Below are 22,908 nucleotides of genomic sequence, written 5' to 3'. Positions count from 1 at the left end.
GAATGCACCATAAGGAATAACTCAGAGATGGGCAAAAAGATATACCTACAAGAATATCATTTACAGCACAATTTCATAATAAAAAAGGTAATGACCTAAATAGCCAGTATTAAATGAATATTAAATACTTAAACCATACATATAATAGAAATATATACCATTAAAATATATCAAAATCTCTGGGAATATTTTGTAAAATAAGAAAATCATCATGAGTATTATGAAGTAAAAAACGTGATATAAAATTATGTAAGCTAAATTAAGTTTAAGTAATTTATTCATTCATCAACCATATACTGATACCTAGTATATAATACATGCTGAGTTAACAAAGATGACTAAGACAGTTTTTGCCTCAAGAAGTCCACATTTTAATGATAAGGGTAAGAGATACCTAAACAATAAAGTACCCAAAATCATTACCAGTAATTTGGTGGAGGCACACACTGAATACACAGGTGAAAATAAAAATTGAGTATTGTTGTTAAAGTGCTGACATAAGTCAGGGAGGAGAATCACAAGAGCTTCATAGAGCAAGTGGTGTTTGAACTGAATCTTGACAGGAGAGTAATTTTTGGATTCTGTAATCTTCTACTATTATAGTTGTGGCTGTCTGTTGCTTATCTATCAGGCACTTCAAAGATGATATTACATTTTACTCCTCAGAAGGATCTTTCTTTTTTTTGTGGTTTCCCATGAGTGTAAACAAAAGCATAGTTCACTTATTGCGGGAAGATTTTCATAGCCTTATGGTCACAGGCTTCGGAATGTATGAAATTTTATTTTTTTGTGAAAAGGAGCAATAAGAATTAACTATGGTAAATATTTCAGTAAGCATTATTGTATCATTAGGTAAGCCAGAGCTAAGGCACTTTCTAAACTCAAAGGAACTATTTTAAGTAATTTTGGAACTGGCTTACTTGCTTAATTTCTAGGCCTAATGTGTGTACTAACAACATATTTCTTACATACAAATGTTCATTGGTTTTCCTGCTAAGGCCCACAGTTGAGTCTTATATGTACCAAAGCATAAATGGTGTGATACGTGGTTCAAGATAAATAGAGCTGAGAATTGTATCTAATATTTGATTTTATTCTATATTTTGGGGTTCAAGTTGAAGGTAGTGGTTCTAGAACAATGGGCTGTATAAGAAATTTAAACAAATTAACCATTTGGTCAAATGGCATGAAACTGAGGAACATGAAAAAGTATGGGATAGGAACAAATCAGCATTTGGAACTCAAGCAGACTATCCTATGGAGACATTATAAGAGACTGATCAAGGAAATCAAGACCAGACAGAAACTAGCTCTTAGCATACAGCTGGCAGATTTAGAAAGAACAAGAGGTAAAACTGGTAAGAATCTCTGATGTTGTTGAGAGCACAAGCAGGGAGCTGTCCTATGGTTTCATGGGTAGAGAGCGAGCTACTCAGAGTGTAAGCCTTTCAGATAGCTGTCTCTGTGCCTTCGCCATGTGATGTCCCTTCATCTCTCATCTCTCAGAGTTTTGCACATCCTTTGGAGGCCAGTACAAATGTAAACATCAGGCTTTTCTTGGCCCTTCCTTGCCCATCTCCGGCTCAGATAAGCTGGTCACTCCCCTTCAGTGATAGCCCCGATTACCCTGATTACAATTGCTATGTCTACATCTCCTTGAAAGATTATGAGCTCATACATGTCTATACTTCCCCACAGCTAAAGTTCAGTAAAATGTTTGTGCAGTAAATAAAGGGGTTTGGAGGGCACCACCCCAATGCTGCTGTTACTGTTACATTTGTAATAGATCAAAATGGGTAACAGGGAGAATAACTTTGCTGGAAAGAAGAAATAGCAAACACTTTGTCTTCACCTCAGATTTAACTTTCCATTCCAGATGCCTTAATATGATGCAACAAATAATAAGAGAAACACCATACACATGTACATGTAGGCAAAATTATTGATGATATTAGCTCAGCCCTAGGATGGTCTAATTTCAACTTTCAGAAATGCGGATGTGAATAGAATGGTAAGAGTCTCTATACGTTTTTGAATATAGAAAACCATTCAGAAAAATTTTGAAACATTTAAATATCCCTTAAAAGCACACAATTAAATTAGGAAGACTAAAAGACTCCTCAAATCAGATTTAATTCAGCCTTCTGCCAACTAAAATTTTTTCCCAGAACTTCCTCATTGTTCTATTACAGAAATACATTTTTATTCGTAATGAAGATGCTGAACTTCAAACTTCTGAAGACATTTCTGCAACACAATAAACTGCAGATTAAATTATGTGGCATATGATGTTAATGTTAAGGATATTTTATTAGTCTACAATATTTTAAAACTTGGTGATTTGTGTGTAATGTCTTTTTTGTCCATTAACCAGACTTTGATTAAGAAAACAAATTTCCTATGCACATTAGCCAGCAGAATTATCAAGCACACACACACACACAAACTTAAAAAAATGACATGCACTGTACAAAAGTTATGTAAAGACCTTCAACACAGAAAGAATATTTCAAGTTTTCCTCTGGGTTAAAATTGTTATTTTTATACTTAAGGAGTAAAATGCTTTGTGTGCTCATGATGCATTTAGGAGTAGCTAGTTTTCTTCCTCCTCAAGAGACTTTTTTACATTGGCCCAAGATTTAGGAAGAACCAAGCATATATATGAATTCAAGTTAAAAATCCTATTGCACTAGTGGTAACATAAACCTACTGTATAAATCCCTGAATACTGACAGTCCTAATTTTCATCTCCTTCATCACATGCCCTAAGATATATAGTATCTTCAGAAAAGTCATTTTTAAAGTACACGAGACAGGATGAGAACGTTTCCAAAGCCTATTTACTGTAATGCTTGCAAAGGATTTCATTTGAATACATTTATACTAGTTCTTTTACCTGCAATAATAAATTCTAGCTCATTTCACAGCTGTATCCCATACAGCAGTGCACACTAAATATATCAGCTTAGCTGCCTGCGGACAAATATAATGATGCTTGCAGGTTTTCACTTGGATTCTTTCTGGGAAGAAAAGAAAAGGAAAACTACAGCTGGAATGCAATTCTCCCTTTAAAGGACACAGTGAAAGTCAGCATTTTCTATTGTTGATAATATACCTATTCGTGAAATTACAACAGTTTATATACTTGAAAAAGCTTTCCTGAAATTAAAGGTAGACTGCAATATTGTATCAAAACACAACACAGGTGGTCAGACAAAGGAGGTGGGAGAGAAGGGAAAAGAGTCACTAAGCATAATGAGAGACATTTGAAGAGACAGTGAAAGAAATCTGAGACTATAAAGGAGAAGAAAAGAAAATTGTGTGTGTGTGTGAGGGAGACAGAGAGAGAGACATGGGGACAGAGAGAGAGAGTGCCCTGTCAGGTTTTTGGGAGACACACAGATGAAGAAGATTTAGAATGTTTTGTTGTGTGGTGTTCAATTTAAACTCCTGTGTTATTTACTTTCAAGAAAATTCACAGTAAAAATCTATATAACCCTTTACAAAGTGAATTTTAAAATGTAAATATACTGAAACTGAATATTTAGTTATAGCTTGAAGCAGCATTTTATACTTTTAAATAAGATGCATTGCATCATGAAACAATATGGGAATATACTTCTGTTTAATTATAGGGCAACGGATTGTATAGAAAAAATATGTTATCATTTATGTTACAAAAGTGAAGGAAACTATAAGAGAAAATGGTAAAATCTCAAGAACATGGTAAAGTGATCAGACAACATATCACATAGTCAAAATATTTTTCAAAACACAAGTCTGTAATCATTTACTCTATCTCCCTATGCTTATGTGAAAATATTAAATCCAAATTTCTGTTATCACCTATTATTTATACCATATAATGCTAATTTAAATCTTGGAGACTTACTCTTCACATAACTGGAGAGTATTTTCCCTGACCTTGGCTTCTTCAATCAAAATATTGAAGCATACTTTAAAGGACTTTATAGAAAATTTCATTTTTATGTATACCATACCATCAACAGACACCATGATATATGTCCTGGCTGCTGGTTTTATCCTAAGAGTGTGGTTTGGGTTAAATCACTTAACTTCAGGTACCTGAGTTTATTCTTTCATCAAAGTTTATTCTTTCACTCTTTATCCTAAGAGTGTGGTTTGGGTTAAATCACTTAACTTCAGGTACCTGAGTTTATTCTTTCATGAAAGGAGAATTTATTATTAATGAAGAAATCGTGAGAATTTAGTAAAAGAACATGTATGCATGAGTGCTTGGGGAATTATAGAGTACCATAAGAATACAAGGAAGTATTGTTATTCCATCCACTAAGCTGTAAAAAGGATATAGGCAACTTCCAAAACAGGTTAGCATTGAAAGTTTTTATTGGTGTAATTTAGATTTCTCTGCAACTTTAAAATACAAGTGATAAGTCATGAGAGCTCTGCCATCCCAATTACTTTATTTTTTTCTTTATTGAAGACTTCACTATGCGATCAGATTAAAAACTTGTTGGCATCCTACTAAGTGTGTTCATGATTATTTCAGCAGATTTTCTTCCTAAATGCACTTTTATTCTTATGAATTAGGTCCCCTAAAACACTTTCCTATATTTTTAATTACTTATCTTCTAATTACATGTTCTTAAATGACAATTATATCATAACTGAAATTCATAAAAAACATAGTATGTATTATGCCGTGCTGGGTTTAAAAAATATGGCTCAACTGGGAGCAGTGGCTCACAAGGCAGGCGGATCACGAGGTCAGGAGATCCAGACCATCCTGGCCAACATGGTGAAATGCTGTCTCTACTAAAATTACAAAAAATTATCTGGGCATGGTGGCACACGCCTGTAGTCCCAGCTACTTGGGAAGCTGAGGCAGGGGAATCACTTGAACCCAGGAGGCAGAGGTTGCAGTGAGCCGAGATAGCGCCACTGCACTCTAGCCTGGGCGACAGAGCAAGACTCCATCTCAAAATAATAATAATAATAATAATAATAATAATAATAATAATAATAATGCTCAGTTTGGCAGTTTCTCAAGCAATTAAAAATATAGTTACCATAAGATCCAGCAATTTAACTCCTAAGTATATATTCAAGAAATGAAAATACATATCCACACTAAAACTTGTACATGAATGTTCATAGTAGCATGATTCATAATAGCCGAAAGGTAGGAACAACCCAAATGTCTAGCAGCTGAGGAATAAACAAAGGCAGTGTATTTATCCAGTGGAATTCTAATACATGTAAAACATGGATGAACTTTGAAAACATGATGCGAAATAAAAGGTGCCAGTCACAAAGGAACATGCAAGTTATGATGCCATTCATATGAAATGTCCAGACTAGGCGAATAGAGAGAAAAAGTAGATTGGTATTTGCCCAGGACCTGGGCTGATGGCTCAGGGATGCAGGATTTCTTCTTGGGGTAATGAAAATGTTCTTGAATTGATTGTGGTAATGGATGCACAACTCTGTGAATATGCTAAAAGCCATTGAATTGTATGCTTTAAATGGGTGATTGCATGCTATGTGAATTCTATCCAATAAAGCTGTTAAAAGAATGGCTCTGTGATGGCAATCCCAAGTATTCAGCATATGACTAACAAAGGAGATTCATCTCATTTATAAAAACATGGCACAAAAGTAATTTTCACTCTAATTTCCACATTTTTCATAAAATACTCAAAATAATTTAGCTTTTAGATGATGCTATCAAGGTAGAAAATTACTTCAGGAAGAATGATCTTGAAAGCTCTTATAACTTTCATCATGATTTGGGAAATCATGACTTTCATGATTCTGCAGTGCTTGATCAACCAAGGTCGAAGGACCACCTTGTCTGCTTCATAATATTTATTCTCTTCTTGTGGAACTTGCACAGCTGAAGCAGTTCAAAACCAGTTCTCTTATAAAACAAGCCAAGAGAACTAAAGAAATTACATTAAATCTTGCAGTAAGAGACAGGGAGAGAAATGTATCTTAGCAGCAGTCAAAGCTCTCCTTATGAATTATTTGATTTCATAAATCCAAATCCATTTTGATGACTCTCCCATTAGAGGTATGCAGTCACCACAGCAAACTCTCAAAAGAAGCCGTTTGATAGAGTGATTGGATCTTCCGATCTTTGCTGCATTTCTGTGATTATCTGTGCCAGCTCATGAGCAGCAGATGCCTTAATCCTGATCACTCCTCTCTCCACAGGGCCCATGAACTAATGAGAACAAATGAAGCACAGTGCATAGAGAAATGTTGATGTTGGCTGGAAACATGGTTGCTCAGACACTTTAATTTGAATTTGTTGTTAGATATACTTTCATGTAGCCATTCTCTAAAACTCAAAAAAAAAAAAAAGAATCTTTTAAAAATCTTTTCTACCCTCCATTTTTAAGCTTCATGTTTTTGAAGACCTGATATGATTGTCAAAGGCAAAGATTGTCAATCAATGCCCCATAGTCCAATTTTGGCCCACTAAATGTTGCACTCAGCCAACAGTATTGTCCTTTATGAGATTTTTTGTTTTTAGTTGAACCTCGTCTCTATCTGATTGCAAGTGATGGACCTGCAGCAAGGTAAGGGAGTGGTATTACTTCTCTTAACCAGGTAGTCCACAGCAGAGAAGAGTTCAGTATAGCCAGCCTTTATATCATGCCTCATCTACTCCCCTCATTTGTATTCCCTTTCACGGAACTCATCAGGGATGAGTTCTATACCTGTACATATAAATATATGTACATATATTTAAGCTTTACTTATTTTAATATTACTTTAGTCAAAACTGCAGAGGAAAAAATAAAATATTACATCATTCTTATTAATAAACCTGAAAGGATGCTACACTATCGAAGTTACTGCATTTAGTTAGCACTACCTAAGATAGCATTTCTCTTGGAAAGTTTGCAAGGAGAATTATAATAGTTCATTTAGATGAACAATCATATAAAACTCATATATTCACATCTGGCTTAACATTTACGAATATATTCTTTCATTCCTGGCAATATTTTATAAACCCAAATGACTTGATCTCCTAGATTCTATGAATCAGAAAACAGCAAATAAACTTATTATTATGAAAAGACTGTGTCATCCATCCATTCCCTTCTTCTCCAAACTCATACCCACCCTTCTTCTCACCCCAAATTGTTCCCTACTTTTTGTTACTCCAAACTTCTTTCTATCCCTGGAAACATGCCATTTAATTTCTTCACAACTGTTCCTTCTCTGCCTGGAATTCTGTCTCTCTATAGCCTTTCTCCATTTTGTAAACTGTTTATCTTTCAAACTTGTGTCTTATGAAAGTTTTCCTTCCCTGTCTCATTTTGCAAGAGAATTACTCCCTCCTCCATTTTACATCCATATATGTTTCTATTTTTGTAATAAGTTCACTAGCCTCAACTAATTTATTTACACAGGATGGAGAACTCCATGTTATTCATGTTTGTTCCCCTGCACCTGACACACAGACCTTGCCATAAAATAGGTACTAAGGGCCTGCCAATTTTCCTCAGTTGAACTTGATTAACACAAACTGGGGAATAAAAAGGTCACTTAATTCAGACTGTGAATGGAGTCCCCTGAAATAGTTATGCAATGTGATATATGTTTTTATATAGATACATGTAATCCACATTATTCCATCTGGGTCTGTTACCATTCCTGCCTCGATGTCATAATCAATGGAAACTATTTACAAGTAATGTTTTAGAGAAATAGTGTTCATGGATATGCTGGCAGGTAGATGCTACTAGAAAAGTACTTCTTGGAAATTTGTGCAAGCATTGCAGTTTGAAAACATTGTACAGGCACCAGAGTGGCAAACACAGGAAGATGGTTAGACATAAAAAGGGTCTTAAAATAAAAGCATAACTTAGTGGAAGGTAATGCAAGGACTTTTATAATAGCTTTTATGAGTGGGTTATTGATGAACATAAGCTTGGCACAAAACTTTGTAAAATAAAAATATGAATTTTGTATAATATTTTAGTAAAAAATGTGTATAATTGCACACATTTTTTAAAGTCACTACTATAAATACCACATAAAGACATATTTTAGGAGGTATAATTTTCATAATATCAGGTAAAATTATGAAGTCTTGCGTGATAATTAAGCCATATATTATTGCATTATTTGCATGTGCCTATATATATATTCATGCATCTAGATATGCAGACATGTATACATGTGTGATTATGCTTATAATGATGCATCAAATTATTATTGTGATTCTGTCACAAGTTTACAAGTGCTACACAAATTTTAAAGAATGTACAAATAAATGGGTTGTAATGGCCATGAAATAGTTGAATAGCTGTCTCTCTTTCAAGCTGGGAGACAACATTTTCATTTCCTTCAGAAGATTTTGAGCCACGTATATTGACGTGTGAAAGTAGGATATTCATATATCACACAGACACACATAATGCATTTTAGGAGAGGAGTTTAAGAAAGGAAGTCCACTTCCAACATCCTTTCATTCACAGCATCACCGAGCAGGAAAGTCTTGCCAAGAATAATCTCAGGTTTTCCAAGCAAAGGAACTTTGGAACCCACAGTCCCACTTAAGAGACTCCAACCTCCAGCATTGCCTACATGGCTAAGATATGTACAATCACAAGTAAAAACAAAACACTGAGGCAGAATGTCTCTGCATTTAAAAACTATACTTTAAACAACCTTACAGTAAGGCTGAGCTTTGTAATTACACTGTTGACTCTGACCACAGGTAGAGAACAGAGCAATGTCAGATTCAGAGAAGCTTGACATTCATATGCAGATCCAAGGAGGAAGAGGAATCAAAGTAAAAAAGGAAGGGACACAGACAGATTCAGGAGACAAATTCTGTACCAGTGAGCAGTTCATACCAGGATTATAGCCAAGTAAGGGATAACATTTACTGAGCAGTGACTTGTGCCAGGCACCATCTAAGTACACCATAGGTTTATCTCAAGCTATCTTTAAATAATCTGTAGAGGTAGTTACTAATATCATATCACATGGTATAGCTACAAAATAAAAGACAGAGAGATTAGAAATCATATTCCTAATAAATAAAATTAGGTCAAAATTCATGTACTTCTGGCTCAGAAGTCTGTTCTTAAACATCTTTTTACTGACTACATACACACACACACAGGCAAATGCACACAAACATATATTTATTTAACTAGTTATTGATTAGGTGCTTCTTTCATTCCAAGCTATGCATTCAATTCTTTGCAACTAATCTGGAAATCCCTGAATACAGTGGAACTCTGTAACATTTAGAGTCACACTCTGATTTTTGTAGAGAATATAAAAATAACTTTTATATAGTGCAAATCAAATAGTCACTATTTGTGTTCTGATACCACTTCTTCTCTGGTACAATAGAGAACATACCTACAAACACATCCATCTACAATACTCAGATGTCCTGTTATTTGCTAGTGCTATCATACCCCAAGGGAAAATATTTTATACAGACTACACAGAACAATTAGAAAGCCCTTATTGGCCACATACCATAAGTTAACCTATTTCAGCTACATGATCAATGTCTGTGTCCAATACATTTGCTTGGGAAATTTAATTTTCCCTCAAGCAGTATTATTCTAGGTTAGGCTGTTAATAGTGTACTATATTTCTATTCTTACACACACCAACTATCCACTTCTGGGTCATTGTTTACCTATCTCCTTTCTGAGGGCGCTCAACAATTTGTGTCAATGGGAGGGTCATGGGAACAACCTAAGTAGTAGGCTGACTTAACAACTTGGTTTCCAGGTCAACTTACTAGGGCTTCAGCACAGTGGACCTTCACTGTTTCCCAGAAGTTCAGAAAAATATTGCATCTCCCACTTTTTCCCAGACAATGGCTTCCTCAGTGCAAAGCAAGGAAAAGTAGATATGCAGCTACATGATTTATTAACCATACCAGAGTCCGCTAGGGATACAGGAGGTATGTATTACACTTGAAAATCTCACCAGCTTGCAGGCTTAACTTAATCTTTATTATATTTGCCTATTTCCTTCTACTTCAGAATATCATTCATCACTCCCAAGGTATTCCTCTCAAGGGGGAATAAAGTGTAGGACCATCTACATTTATTCCTTACTTAATTCCCATGTGGCTTTTTTTTCATTATTGAACAATTATCTTCAGTATGTGTCATTCTGTCAGAACAATAAAAAGTGGAATATGTGCAGTACACTCTGGACTGAGACTTTGAACTCCGCCAGCTAAGAGTTACCTACCTACCTTGCAACTATTACTCCTACAATTAAAAGAATGCGGATCTATCACCAAAGAATATCTGCAGATGACAAGCAGATGAAAAGATGACAAGCAGATGAAACATCATGTTAGTAGGGAACTGCAAATTGAAACAAGATATGCATCCATTAGAATGGCTAAAATAAAAAATACTAAAAGCTCCAAAAGTTGGTGAGGAGTGGAGAAATAGGAACTCTCATTCACTGCTGGTGGAAATGCAAAATGGTACAGCCACTTTGGAAGGCAGTTTGGCAGTTTCTTATAAAGCTAAATATATTCTTGCCATATGATCCAGCAGCGTGCTCCTTGGTATTTACGCAAATGAACTAAAAACTTACATCCACACAAAAATATGCACATGAATATTCATAACTGCCCAAACTTGGAAGCAACCAAGATGCCTTTAAATAGGTAAGTGAATAAACAAACTGTAGTATAGCCAAAGGATGGAATATTGTTCAGCGCTCAAAAGAAATGAGCTGTCAAGCCATGAAAAGGCATATAGAAAACTTAAACACTTACTGCTAGTGAAAGATGCCCAAATGAAAAGGCTACATACGGTATGATTCCAACTATATAACATTCTCCAAAAAGCACAAATATGGAGACAGTAAAAAGATATGTCTTTGCTAGGGATTTGGGAGGAGGAAGGGAGAAATAGAAGGAGCACAGGGAATTTTCAGGGTAGTAACCTATTCTATATAATATGGTAATGGTGGATAAATATCTCTACATATCTGTTAAAAATCCTTAGAATGTGCAATCCAAAGAGTGAATCCTAATGTAAACCATGGACTTTGGTTAATAATAATGTAGTAATATTGGTTCATCAATCGTAACAAATGTACCACACTAGTGCAAGATTCTAATAGTAGAGGAAAATAGTGGGAGAATGGGAACATAAGGCAACTCTGTACTTTTTGATTAATTTTCTGTAAGTCTAACACTGCACCAAAAAGTCTATTAAAAATAAAATCATTTTAATCCAAGCATCGCTCTCCCACCCTACCCCTGCCCCCACCCCACACACCAGTAACAAATGAGAAAAACAGCTAAAGCCCAATGCATTGTGTTCCGCTCAAGAGCTGGGCCTGACCCCCGGGCTCCACCGCCAGCCTCCTCTGTCCAGTGGGAGGCAGCACCAGGGATGCCTCCCGCGGTAGTACAATCTGCATGGCTGGTGAGGGGATGGGGGTAGGATTTTTCAGAATCTTCTTGAGGTTCCTCTGCTTAGCTCCTTGCCAGCCATCTTCCCAGCGCCTCTCTCACCTGGGCAAGGAATTCCGTAAAGAGTGGACCCTACTCGGTTGTGGGCTGTAAGTTGTCCTTCTCTTCTCTGTTCTCTGTCCCACTCTTGTCGTCTTCAATCTCCCCTTCCTCCCCACTGAACTTGTCATGGGACCACTTGGGGCTGGTGCTTGATTTCCAGAACACGAACCGGCCCTGACCGGGAGGTCATCATGCAAGTAATACTTCTTGCTTTTGGGTGTGTACTCTAGGTCCCACTCCTCTTCCCGGTTTCTTTTTTGAAAATCGTTGTTACTGTTGTTATTGTTCCCAGAGTAGTTGCCTCTGTCCTGGCCTCTTCCTCTGGCTTGAAATTGAAAGCTTCCTCAAGCTCTGCCACCTCCTCTTTCACTTGGACCCACAAAGACTTTGGTCCCCAGTCTTGATGTCTCAAAGCCCGTGGTGCTCTCCTCTCTTTTCTCTGTCTCTTCAGTGTACTCTTCTGCTTTGTAGGAGTGAGATGACCGGGAGGAAGAGGAGGAGGATCTGGACGTGCCTCTCACTCTCCGGTGCTGCTTCTGCTTCTTTGATCCTTTATAAGTTTTCTGTTTTCTCAGCTGACCTTTCCCTCGAGTGGCTGGAGTCTCGGGAATTCACTGATTCTCAAGATTTACCTCGTTGAAGATCTCTCTCCTTATGTTTTTTATGACGTTCAATATCAAGGCGGAGATCAACAGGATCATCTTTGTATTTTCCCTCAGCCTTGTAGCCAGGTTTTCTGGGACTTTTCATTTCATCATGAGCCAAACCATGTTTTATGAAAGTACTGCAGGAAATGTCTATTCTCCTGTATCTTGTTTTTGGCTGCCTCTTGCTCAGTTCCTCTCTTTAGGTATTTAGTAAAGTGTTTATGTAATGTCATTCCGGAGGACCCAAAGTGATGCTCTTTAACATGGTGAACAATGGTCACCATATGTTGGGCTAACAGTTCTGAGGGTCTACGCTGAGACTGAGCTGACTGTATGTGCTGGAAAAATGGAACGAAACTCCTATTGGAAACCAACAGTTTTGTTCTTAATTTCATTTCATTTGGAGCTAAGAGGACTAATTTGATGACTTTTTATCTCTTCTCCCTTGCCCTGATTTTAAAAGCCCTTTTTTTCTTTTATTTTTTTAGGCATATTTAGTAACATTAGAAACATTTAATTTGGGAAACTTGGATTCTTAAAAGAGAAAACAGAACATGTAAATAAACTTTGAAGTGTTCACCTCAAAAGAAAAAAAAATTTTAAAAGAATGCAGATAATTTGTTTGTTTTCTCTTTTCTCTGTGCTGTTTTTCTCTCTTAAAATATCTCACTTTTTCCCCAAGTTTTATCAGTCTTGCATAGCTTTTCCTGAATTTACTAATGTGACTCCTTCTACGTGGACCATCTCTCTCTGACGTCCCCTGTGACTTGGAACCTCCTACAAAATTACCCTATTGCATGTGTCATTTGAAAATTATTGTTCATATAAGGGAACACATTTGTGCTTTTTCTCCATCTGCCCTTATTTCATTTCTTTTCCCATAGCATAACTTTGATATAATAATATGGGCATAATAGAAACAATACCCCAAAGGTTATGATTTCACATACTAAACTGTAAAATAACAACTAGCTCAACAGCTTTTCTGGAGGATGCAATGGCATCTTTTTGGCTAGGTCCAATTATGCATCAGAAACAATAGATAGGTTACTTTTTGGTATCATTTCTCCAAGTATTACCTAGTTTCCCTCACCCTTTCCCAATATGCTATTTTTTTGTACAAATTTATAGAGTATATGTGCAATTTTGTTACATACATAGGTTGCATAGTGATCAAGTTAGGACTTTTAGGATATCCAACATCCAAATAACGCACATTGCACCCATTAGGTAATTTCTCATCATCCATCCTCTTCTCACCTCCTAAACTTCCCAAATCTCCTTTGTCTATCATTCCATTGTCTACATCTATGTGTACAAATTTTTTTACCACCACTTATGAATCAGAACATGTGATATTTGACTTTCTGTGCCTAGCTGGTTTCACTTAAGTTAAAGACCTCTAGTTCTACCCACATTGCTGCCAAACACATAATTTTATTCTTTTTATGGCTGAATAGTATTATATCGTGTACATATACACCACACGTTTTCATTGTCCATTCTTCTGTTGACGGACACTTAGGTTGATTCCACATCTTTGCTATTGTGAATAGTACTATGATTAACATGAGTATAGGTGTCTTTTGATATATTGATTTTTTTTTCCTTTGGGTAGATACCCAGCAGTTGGATTGATGGATTGAATGGCAGTTCTATTTTTAGCTCTTTGGGAAATTTCCATAGTGTTTTCCATAGAGGTTGTAATAATTTACATTCCCACCAATCATGTAGTGGATATCGAGCACTTTTCCATATACCTGTTAATCATTTGTATGTCTTCTTTTAAAAATGTCTATTCATGTCCATTGCCCACTTTTTAATGGGATTTTTAAAAACTGAGTTATTCAAGTTCTTCCAGTATATTCTCATAAACAGTATATTCCAATATCTAGTATACTCTAGATATTAGTCTCCTGATGGATGAATAGTTAGCAAATATTTTCTCCCATTCTGCAGGTTGTCTGTTCACTCTGTTGATTATTTCTTTTGGTGTGCAGAAGGTTTTTAGTTTAATCAAGTTTCATTTGTCTACTTTAGTTTTTGTTACCTGTGACTTTGAGGTCTCAGTCATAAACTGATTGCCTAGACCGATGTCCAGAAGAGTTTTCCATAGGTTTTCTTCTAGTATTCTTATAGTTAGGGGTCTTATGCTTAAGATGTTAATCCCTCTTGGGTAGATTTTTGAATGTAATGAGAGATAGGGGTCTAGTTTCATTCTTCTGCATATGGAAATTCAATTTTCCCAGTACCATTTATTGAAAGAAGAGTTCTTTCTCCAATGTATGTTCTTGTTGGCTTTGTCAAAGATCAGTTGGTTTAAAATATGTGACCTTATTTCTGTGTAATCCATTCTATTCCATTGATCTATGCATCTATTTTTATACTAGCACTGTGCTGTTTTGGTTACTATAGCCTCATAATATAATTTGAAATTGGGTAATGTGATCTCTCCAGGTTTGTTCTTTTTGCTTAGGATTGCTTTGGCTATTTGAATTCTTTTTTATGGCTCCATATGAATTTTAGGATTCTTTTTTCTAATTCTGTGAAACATGGCATTGGTATTTTGATAGAGATTGCATTGAATCTGTAGATTTCTTTGGGCAGAACGGTCATTGCAACAATATTAATTCTTCTCATTCATGAGCATGGGATGTTTTTCCATTTGTTTGTGTCATTGACAATTTCTTTCATCAGTGTTTTGTAGTTTTCCTTGAAGAGATTATACATGTCTTTAGTTAAATTCATTTACAAGTATTTTATTTTTGCAGCTATTGTAAATTGGATTATTTTCTCGATTTCTTTCTCAGCTAGATCATTATTGGTATATATGAATGCTTTTAATTGTTTTATCACTTCCCATTAATATAAACTTTTTTACTGTTTGGGTACATAGGAACTACATGCATGGAAACCACCTGGGTGTTTGATTTTTTGATCTAAGTAACCAATGAATTCTGAGAACTAACTGTGCGATGTACACCAAGAAAGACAGACGAGATATAAACAGTAGTGTTTTTAAAAAATAATTTAAACGATCACCTATGAAGTAAAAATGAAACAATGCACAAAACAGAAACAATTCTACTGTGACAACATTTAATGCTGTCGTCACTTGAATGCATTTTAAACTATCAATGTAAAGTTCTGAAGAGAAAAGTTAGAAAAGATATCTACCTTATGACTCACTGGCACCTCTACTTCACAGTCTGCACTGTCTCTTGTATTAGGAAAGATATATTTTCTCAAGCACCACATGCTCAGTGCCTCCTTCATTAAGGGCCAGTCTAATGTGCCTTTATATTAATTCTAAGGGATCCTGTCCTATACATTCACTACACTGAGGGACTTCCAATACTCTCTTCACAAAGAAACCCTACTATCCAGTATTCTCATTCTAACTCATATCAGAGGTCAAGAAACTTGTATTCCTCCTAAAAGGACCCAAACTACAATCATACTTCACCAATAACCTACTCAGAATCTCTTCCTCCCACCATCAGGCCAGTCCTCTATACAGTAATAATGGGCAGAAGAAAATCTAGATTACGTGCCATCCTATTGTACTCTTAATCTCAGCTATGATTGAGGGATGCTATCATTTTACAAACCAGATAGTTGTGTATAATTTTTAGAAGGAGTGACCTAAGTAACTCCAGTTTCACTGAAACAGTTAAAGCCTCATACAATTCCCTGAGAATTTGACTTTTTGATCCAACCAACCAATACACTTTTAATGAATTCTGAGCACTGATGGTGCTATATAAATTACAAAAGAAAAAAAGACAAGACACAAACTGCAGTGGTTTTTAAAATGTATTTAAATGATCACTTACCAAGTAAAAACAAAGCAATGTATAAAATACAAGCAACTATCCTGTGACAGCATTTAATTTAGAAGTGATAGGTGACAATGTTAATTTCAAGAATGTAAAATATCAAATTTTTGAGAAATCCCCTGAGACACAATAATACAATGAAGTATAAAAAGTTCTATTTACATAATTAACCCTAAATTTGGTGCTCAAAACATTTTTATAGTCTTTGGTAAGCACTGTCTACACATAAGTGCCAAACTAATAAAAAATATGTCTATAATAAAATAATTTCTTCCTATACTGGCTTTTTTTGTCTTTCATGCTGTTCTTTAGTTGGAGAAAACAAATAAGTATGTTAGACCAGTAACATTTCTGCAAGTTATGTCATTTTTAGGGGAATAACTGGTAAAGAATGGCAAGAGAACTAACAGTTTTTGAATGTTTGCAGCATTTAGGTCACGGTAGTACATACTTTCTATTTATTACCTGTTGAAAAACTTCATAAATGCCTTGCCTTCTTACTTCAGAACTTGTGTCATTGTTCTAAGGTGAAAAACAGAGCCAGATAATTGATCTAACTTAGCCAGTCAGGTAGAGGTAAGATGTAAACAGCGGTTTGTCTGATCTCAAAGTCCGTGTTCTTTCCATTCCTTTCCATTCCATAATGGTGTCTCCCTTATAACTTGGAGTATCTACTAGTCTGGTTAACTGTATCAATTTGTATTTTCTAGTGCATTTACTGGAAAAGAAAAGATGCTTAAGAGAAGGCTAATGCACATTATTGGGCTTGCTCCAGGTCATAAACTTAAATAGTTTTTGTACCATCTGACAGAACAACAGCAATAATAAAAACTGTCATTTACTGAACTTTTAATGTGTGTCAGGCACTCTCCTAGTACGTTACCTGCATTACCACATTTAAACCTCAGAAAACCCTTATAGAATGCATCCCTTTAATCCATATTGGAGATGAAAGAAAAAGATTCAGAGAGATAAAATAACTTTGTAGATAACATGAATAGAATATTTTCCATCCATGTTGCCCCAGATTGATTAACGTTGACACTCATGCTCTGTCTACCCTATTCCATCCTTCTCATTCTTGAAATGAGAAAACGATGTGACATTCTGAATAAAAGTAAATTGTAAGAACAATTGAAGTTTAAAACACTTGTATTGGGATAATGCCACCTCATTTGATGACTACCTGGAATGATATCCCTCTCTCCTTTGTACTTAAAGATTGGTAGAATTAAAATAGATATATTTCCACATACATTGGAGAATATTTTATATGCAGAGTAATAAGTACTATTAGCATAAGTACACAAAAGTAAAAAAAGATAACATTGCTTTTATTAAAGTTGAAGAACAAAGGCATAATTTTAATGCAATTACTGTGTAAAGGACACAGTGACTATCAGTAATAGTAATGTCCTGCAGTAGATGAATCCAGTTCAAAAGTGTTTAATGTGAGTATTCTCCTTGAGAGAAAACGCATACCTGTAAATACCCTATCACCTCAATTCTAAATAATAGCTATTATGTACATGTTTCTTGGGTTTCAGTGTAACTTCATCATCATAAAAATAAATTCAATTACTTCATTATTTTTGAAAATATATCTATGACGGAAGTTGATAAAAGTTTATGTATTCAACATTCTTTGTCTGATTAATGCTAAGTCAGTCGCATTTTGCTCAATTCATTGACACTCTTAATTTGGAATTGCCAAGTGAATATAACTAACCATAATTATTACAGAAACAATCTCATATGCTAGAAAAATAAAAAGTGCAAATGTCCCTGTAATCCCAGAACTTTGGGAGGCCAAGGCGGGTGGACCACCTGAAGTCAGAAGTTCGAGACCAGCCTGGGCAACATGGTGAAACCCAGTCTGCACTAAAAATACAAAAATTAGCTGGATATGGTGGCGGGCGCCTGTAATCCTAGCTACTCGGGAGGCTGATGCAGGAGAATCGCTTGAATCCAGGCGGCAATGATTGCAGCGAGCCAAGATCATGCCACTGCACTCCAGCCTGGGCAAAAGAGTGAGCCTCGGTCTCAAAAAAAAAAAAAAAAATGCAAATATCATTAACACTTATTAGTAACAGTACTTATTCATCTTTCAGTAATATAAATGCTATGCCTCTTGTGTGTATGAAATATGTTTCCCAATTATTCACACAAAGATAAGTTAACTTTGAAATGACTGTGATACAAAAGTGCTGAAAATTTTAACTTTTATATTTTATTTATTTAATTAATCTTTAGAGACTGGATCTTGCTCTGTCGCCCAGGCTGGAGTACAATGGTGTAATCGTGGTTGACTGTAAACTTGAACTCCCAGGTTCAAGCAACCCTTCCACCTTGGCCTCTAAAAAGCTGTGAGATTATAGGTATGAGCCACCATGCCCAACAGACTTTTATATTTTAATAAATAATTTTTAATATCTGAAATTCTGGGCTTTTCCTCCTTATAAAACAACAACATTGTAGTAGAGACTTACATACCACTCAGTTATTCAACTTTATTGATACTGTATCTTTTCTACCATCTTGTTTTTTATTCAATCAAGTTTATATCTCTACCTCTATACCTAAAATGTCGTTTCCCAAAACACTGTGAATTATCTTACCAAGTCCTCATACTTGATATTTTGTAAAATATTTTAGAATCCCTTTCCTAGCCTTTCTAAATTTTTTAAATACTTTTTGCCACAATCTCCTTTATAAAATACCGTCTTCATCTAGTGTATCTTGTCATTTGCCTTGTACCTTTTCTGGCCATAGTTTCTTAGCCTGTTTCTCTAGATCTTCTCCCACTGTGGCCCTTTATATCTCAATAGTCTCTGTGAAATATCCCGGCTCTTCTTTTCAATATTTTCTTTGCTTTGATGATCCCTCCCACTCCCGTGTCTTGAAATATACATTTATTGAGTTCCATGCTTACACCTTCAGCCTAACTTCTTCTCCTAAACTGAATCACCCATTCACTAATTTTCCCATGAGATATATTAGTCTAAATATATCATTGCTACCTCAAGCTCAGTATATCTGAATTAAATTGATATTCTTCTTCACAACACTAAGAAATCTGTTCTTCCTTTTTTCATATCCTGTACCTCCATTACTGGCTACAGGCATGATGAAAACCTTGATGGCATTTTCCTACTTTCCTTGAAAGGCACTGTATCTCCTGCACCCTAAATCTAAGCTAACATTGCTTCAGTGTGACCTTAAGCCCTCTTCTACTCACTCTTCACTATAACTTCTATTGTCGGAGTTCTGTTTCCCTTTGTCTCTCAGTCAACGACTCACGTCACTGGCCTTCCAGCTTCTAAACTCATCTCTCTTCATTCTAGACAAACAAAATATCACCCTTCTGCTCAAAGTTTACAGTGGCTACCACCTACTTATAAGTTAAAGTCCAATATCTTACCATTGTTTGAAAGTTTATTGATAATCTGGTACTAACTCACTGGATTGGCATGAAATCTTTTCATTGCTATCCAACATCCTGGGCTTGAGGTGCTGTGTACTACTGGGACTTTCAAGATCTAGGAAAGCTGCTGCGCCTTTTCATTTTTATTTTTTTTTCTTCTCTCTGCTTAGAATGGCCTTCTACTCCTTCCTCAGTCAAAACCCAACTCATCCTTCAAGACCCAGATCATATATTAAATTATCTTTGAGACCCTTCACACCTCCTTTATCAGCCAAATAACCTCTTTGTTCTTATAATGTTCTGCTCATGTGTATGGTATGCCATGTTGTAATTGTGTACTTATAGTGTTGTTTAATTGTGAGTTTCTCCTAAAGCCTGTAATCAGTTGAATAAGAATTTTTTTTAAAAAAGTTAATTGTGAGTTTCTCAATGGCAGGGATGGCAGTATCCCATTCAGCTTTTACCACAGTGGTTACATATTTTAGGTCCTCAATAACTCTTTGTTATGGGTTGACTTAATAAAGCATATATAGATAGATAGATAGATATTTAACATTACATATAATGTATAAGTAGTAAGTATTATACGTGTATATATTATATGTATACACACATGTGTACAGTTGGCTCTTGAACAACATGATTTGAATTGGGCAGTTCAACTTACATGCAGATTTTCTTCCACCTCTGCCACTCCTCAAACAACAAAACCAACCCCTTATCTATCTTCCTCTTCCTCCTCAGCCTATTCAATGTGAAGACAACGAAGATAAAGACCTTTATGATGATCCAGTTTCATTTAATGAATAGTAAATATATTGTCTCTTCATGATTTTCCAACTGTCATTTCCTTGTCTCTAGCTTACTTTATTGTAAGAATATAGTATATAATACATATAACATATAAAATATGTATTAATTGACTGTTCATGTTATCTGTAAGGCTTCTGATCAGTAGTTGGCTATTAGTAGTTAAGTTTTGGAGAAGTCAAAAGTTATACATAAATTTTCCACTGTGCATGTAGGTCAGGACCCCTAATCTGTGCATTGTTCAAGGGTCAACTTTATGTACCCTTATTTGTTGTATATATGTATTTATGTGTGTATTTATAATATATGTATCTGACATATGCATTCATATATATGAAGCACTTTAGGGGTTAAAAAGGCCCTTAGATATCATTTTATCTATTTAATGAGTATTACAAAATAGGAAACCAAGAACCAAAGTCATTAATGACTTTTTACCAAAGTTCTACAGCATGTTAGTAACATCCACAGTTTGAGTTCCTGTTCCAGATCTTCATCCAGTGTAACAACTTTCACTACATCATTTTAATTCAATAATCTCACCATTAATATGATTCTCTATAATCCTCTGTACCAAGACCAAGTTTACCCTATTGGAATAGATATTCTGGAGTATCTCACCTCTTTTCTCTTCCAATTCCCTTCTTGCCTCTTTATTTTCATCAAGTGATGCACACATAGTGATTCTGTAACTTCTAAATTTTCATTTATGGTATATCTTTTTTCTTTAAATATTCTCTAGTTCTTTTGAGAACTACGTTCAGCTCCTTTACAGATATATTAAAGTCTCCTTTCCCTTTGGTAAAAAAAATAATGAAGTCATTACTTTGCTTTCCAATTGAATGAACTATTTTTTTTTAACCAAACCAAGGATCACCATTCAAGAAATATCTTTAACATCCTCATCATACTAGCTTACATTTGCATACAGCTTTGAAGTTTACCAATCACTTTCTCATAACTCATGTGATTTTCACACACTGCAGATAGGCAGAAGGTGTCATCACATTTACATGCAGTTGAGAAAACTAAGGGTCAAAAGTTAAGTGAACTGCCAAAATTCCTATAGCTAGCAAGAGCTAGGACTGGCACTGGAATCAAGGTCTCCATATCATTGTTTCTGAGAGCTTCCCACTATTTTAAGCTGTTTATTGGCTTGTGTTCCTACCATGACATTTATGATGACATATATTGACACCTCAGATACTGTACAGTGAATGTTGGCTGGGCTCTTTCCCATCTGAATTATTGCTTGGCTCTTGTTATTTTGCTAGTATAAATTTCAACTAGGCAATTACTATTTTATCCTATACTGACTTACCTAAGAAGCTCTCCCCAAGCATCCATATGGTACCATTTAATGGTAAATTATAATTTGATTAATGTTTGTCATTATGAATGTGCTTTTAACAAGTAAAATCTTAGCTTAGGCTAAATTAGAGATCTTCAAATCTTTGTTTCAAATTGAAATAAATTAATTTTATTTCATTTGAATTCATTACTCAACTGATCTTCAAACTTAAGATGCTAGCAAGAATAATCTTGCTTTTTAAAATGTGTATATGTTTCATATAATATTCTAAAACAAATTGTGTACTTTGACTTTAAATAAATTTCTGTTTAATCTCCTCACTAATTTCTAGATAGCTGCAACTTCTTTAAAAATTCCAGATATTGATAGTGATGCTATTGTAGAGTAGATTGAGCTGTCTCTTCAGCAGTGGTGCAGAGATGGGCTGAAGCAGGAAAAGACACCCACTCCCTGAAACTTGTTTGCAACCCCATGACGAATACATACTTTCCCTTTCAACTACAACATTCTCTTAATGTTTGGCATGACCAAGTTATTCTTGAATTACCCCCTAGCTCTAAGCAACAGGAATAATCTTCTTCCATTTTATTCCTATGAACATGTGAAGTTTCTTTCAGGTCCGCTAAGGAATTCTCAATGTTTTTTTAATGCAGAGAGAAAGCGAGCCCGCAGAAAAGGGGTTGGTAATGCCTCACTCCGTATTGTTTTCCAGCCTGTCACGGCCCCCGCCAGAACCTCCAAGCACTTTGCCAGGGGGTACTGATGGGCGGTTAGTAGCTGCTTGTGTTGGGTGGTTGAAAAACAAAGCAAAATAATTCTCAAGGAAGGAAGAGAAAGTTTGAACCCAGACATCCTAAAAGTTGTACACTTTAAAAATCCTCCGATTCGCTAGTTAATAATTGAGTTTTCAGTCTTTCCTGAAGGCTCACTGGAGCCCCATTTGTCTTTAATTGTTGGAACCGCCCTCACTTGGCTTGTTTCTGAGGTGTCCCACATATCACAAAGCTAAAGTTAACAAATTCAACTCTATATCCACAAATGTCATGACAGTGAGCATATTGCTTGCCGAAAGAACAAAGACTGAGACTAAACTCTTTGCTTTTTCTTTGCTAGAAATCTGTTTGAGAAACTCCGAGTAGAATGAAAATCCAGGGGTTAAAGATAATGCACTTCATTATGGAAGTGCGCGTTGCCCTCATTACAGAGCTGCGAGAGAAATATTCCAGCTACTCACTGTTGCCTCTTAGTTGTTATGCTTTTCTTTCCTAATTGCATCGGACATGACCTATTTGTTTCCTAAGAAATCATACTGTTTACCTTAGGATACCAGCATAACCGAGCCATCCAAAAGCACC

At 35.5% G+C, this 22,908-nt stretch overlaps 1 protein-coding gene across 1 annotated transcript in view; it reads right to left on the bottom strand.

Annotated features, from left to right (window-relative positions):
* Positions 1 to 22,908, bottom strand: part of THSD7A (thrombospondin type 1 domain containing 7A) — a 488,656-nt gene that overhangs the window by 465,023 nt on the left and 725 nt on the right. The gene's annotated exons all lie outside the window — the stretch shown is intronic.

The sequence above is a fragment of the Pongo pygmaeus genome, chromosome 6, assembly GCF_028885625.2.
Source record: "Pongo pygmaeus isolate AG05252 chromosome 6, NHGRI_mPonPyg2-v2.0_pri, whole genome shotgun sequence".
NCBI classification, from domain to species: Eukaryota; Metazoa; Chordata; class Mammalia; order Primates; family Hominidae; genus Pongo; species Pongo pygmaeus.
The sequence above is the reverse complement of the archived record's forward strand: the minus strand, read 5'-3'. Positions and strand labels throughout refer to the sequence as shown.